Source organism: Cryptomeria japonica, chromosome 8 (assembly GCF_030272615.1).
Source record: "Cryptomeria japonica chromosome 8, Sugi_1.0, whole genome shotgun sequence".
Classification (NCBI taxonomy): domain Eukaryota; kingdom Viridiplantae; phylum Streptophyta; class Pinopsida; order Cupressales; family Cupressaceae; genus Cryptomeria; species Cryptomeria japonica.
This window is the reverse complement of record NC_081412.1, coordinates 453,202,755-453,206,507: the sequence shown is the minus strand read 5'-3', so window position 1 is coordinate 453,206,507 and position 3,753 is coordinate 453,202,755.

Below are 3,753 nucleotides of genomic sequence, written 5' to 3'. Positions count from 1 at the left end.
TGATGCATCGCTTCTTCATCGGTCGATTTATCCTGATATGATCACTTCTGCAACCTACTGAGTTATCCTGATATGATCACTTCTGCAACCTACAACACTTGTTTCTTTGCATCCTCTTGGCATCCCTGCAGAACTTGTTGACATTGATGATAATAATGCCAATAATCTCCCCCTTTGGCATTGATGTCAACACACAAACTATACTTGTCTTCTCTCCCCCTTTGACAACAATGGAAAAGGGTATCCTCTAGCTGAGCAAGATGAACCATTATGACAATATAAAAAGGCAAGACCACTACCGCTTACACAAATTCAGATCTCCCCCTGAGACCAAACATAAGGTTCAAGGATAGGAATAAGTAAACCAATGAGCTCCCCCTGAACCACAAATTTTTGTAAATTCTTAAGTGCTAAAAGAAATTGGGACAACCCCCAATTTGAGTCTCAGATATTCAAAAGTGTCCTTGGGCAGAGTTTTGTAAAAATATTAGCCACTTGCTCACCTATGCTTACATATTCAACCTTGACTTCCTTGTTAGCTGCCTTCTCCCTCAAGATATGATACTTAATTGCTATATATTTTGTCCTTAAGTGCATGACAAGGTTCTTGGATATATTTATAGAACTCGAGTTGTCACACATGATAGGAATGGAACCTGAAGAACTCTACTTGAATGTCCTTTAAAGTTTGTTTCATCCACAAAACCTGTGAGCAACATGTGGTGACACCTATATACTCTGCTTCAATTGTGGATAGAGATATATAAACTTGCTTCTTGTTGTGCTATGAAACCAATCTGTCACCAAGGAAGAAAGCTCCACCACTGATGCTGTTTCTATCATCTACGCAAACTGCTCAATCAACATCAATAAAGGCTTGTAAAGCGAAATCTCCTTTTTTTGGATACCATAAGCCATAACTAAGTGTTCCCTGTAGATACTTGAAGATTATTCTAACTACATTCATATGTGATTGCTTTGGAGCAGCTTGGAATCTAGCTTCCATGCACATTGCTTGCACAATATCAGGCCTTGAGGCTGTGAGATACAATAGGTTACCAATCATGGATCTATACAAGGTCTTATCTACACTAGGTGACTCATTATCTTTGCTTAATTTTCATCCTATCACCATGGGAGTACTAACAGGTTTGTTGTCATCCATTTGAAACTTCTTCAACATATCCTTAGCATACTTGGTTTGTGATATAAATATACCCTTTTCTAACTGAGAAATTTGTAAACCAAGAAAATATGGCATCTCTCCAAGCATAGACATCTCAAACTTGGACTGCATTTGGTCGACAAACTATTTGAATAAGGTGTTCTTGTCGCCTCCAAAGATGATGGCATCTACATACACCACAACTATGATCATGTGATCACCATCTATCTTAATGTATAAATTACTATCGACATTTCCCTTTCTGAAACCTTGTTGATGAAGATACTTATCCAATCTTGAATATCATTCTCTAGGGGCATGTTTCAAACCATACAATGCCTTTTTCAACCTACATACAAAACTTTCATTTTCATGAAGCTAAAAACATTTAGGTTGCTCAATATAGAACTCTTCTTCAAGATTCCCATTTAAGAATGCAGACTTAACATCCATTTGATATACATTGTATCCTTTACAAGCTGATAATGCCAAGATCATTCTAATTGCTTCAAGTGTTACAACATGAGAAAAAGTTTCTTCAAAATCTATGCCCTCTACTTGAGCATACCCCTTGCAGACTAGTATTTCTTTATTCCTTATCACCTTACCTTCTTCATTCATTTTGTTCTTGTAAACCCATTTAGTCCCAATGATATTCTTATCAGTAGGTCTAGGAGCCAATTCTGATGTTTTTTTCTTTTCAATATGTTGCAACTCTTCTTCCATTGCCTTCATCCACTTCTCACTCTTGATGGCCTCATCATATGTCTTGGGATCCATCTCAATCATAAGGTGGAAGTTTACTTGTTGATTAATTCTTGTATAACTTATTCTTGTTTGCACACCTTCATTTTTGTCTCCTATAATTTGATCCTTAGGATGATTTTTCTGAACATACTTATTTGGTGTCTTATTTGGTGCCTCTTCTTGTTCACTCTCAAATTGTCCTTCATCTTCAACATAAGGTTCTTCAATATCATTTACTTTATTTTACCTTCCTTTGTGAAAGTTCGCATCTATTCTAACATTCACACTCTCAATCACTCTCCTTAGTCTTTTGTTGAAACACTTGTAAGCTTTGTTGTGAGTAGAGTAGTCAAAGAAGATGCCCTCATCACATCTTGATTCAAAACTACCTAAACCATCTTCATATTTTTTGATAAATAATTTGCTGCCAAACACCTTGAAGTACTTGACTGAGGGTTTCCTATCATACCATAGCTCATGGGGTGTCATTTTGTTGTTCATTCTTAGCTGAACTATGTTTAGTGTATATACAGTAGTATAGTATGCCTCCTTCTAGTAATAATCAGGCATATTTGCTTCATTTAATATAGTTCTTGCCATCTCCTTTACTGTCCTATTTTTCCTTTCTACAACACCATTTTGTTGTGGCATCCTAGGGGCTGAATATTGTCTTTTGATTCCATGCCTTTCATAATAGTCTTTGAATTCATTTGATGTGAATTCACCTCCATGGTATGATTTGAGACATTTTAGTTTATAACCACTTTATTTTTCAACCAACCTTATGAAAATTTTGAATCTTTCAAATGCCCGCGACTTGTCTTGCAAGAAGGTAACACATGTCATTTTTGAAAAATCATCAATAAACAACATGAAATTTCTCTCACCATTTAGAGCTCTTGTCCTAGTAGGACCACAAGGATTAGTATGCACAAGCTCTAAAGGCCTTGTAGTTGAGTACTGCTTTACCTTGAAGCTTACTTTAGTTTGCTTTCCTCTTAGACACTCATCACAGAAAGTACTTGTTGGTTTGATAATATGAGACATACCCTCTCATTCTCACTTTGATAAGATTGCCAAAATTAATGTGTCCTAGCCTTCTATGCCATAGCCAACTCTCATCAACTTGTCCCATCATGCATTGTGTTTCAAAACATTCTTGTAAGTTATAGACATTTCCATCAGTCCCATTTCCTTTTACAATCAATTTACCATTGCCCTCCTTTATGATTTCACATCCTTTTGAATCAAAAGTAAACTTGTATCCTTTGTCACACATTTGACTAACACTCAACAGATTGTGTTTTAAAGCTTCCACATAGTATACATCATGAGATTTTAATTTCCCATCTATGCTGAGAGTACCTTTGTTTCTGATTTTGATTGATGAATTGTCTCCAAACCTCACTGAGCCTTAATTCCAATCTTCAAGACTGATAAATTTTTTCTTATCACCAGTCATGTGATTTGAGTAGCCACTATCTACTACCCATAATTTCTTCCTTTCAGCATGTAGGGAAGTTTGAACAATCAGACTTGACTCGACCTTGTCCTTAGCTTTTTCAACCCAAACTTGTTTGGTTTCTTTCTTCTTGTCTGCTATTATTTTCTGATCTTGATTGGCTTTAGGTTCCAAGGTTGACATTTTCTTCTTTTGCTTAGTTGTTCTAATTTTACAATGCTTTTCTATATGTCCAAGATTTTGACAATGATAACATTTGACATTTCCATTGAATGATGAACTTAAGGGACTGTCATAGGACTGAAAACTATATCTCCTACATTTATAACTTCTATGACCAATACCATTACAATGGTAACAAATAATATTTGCATCTCTA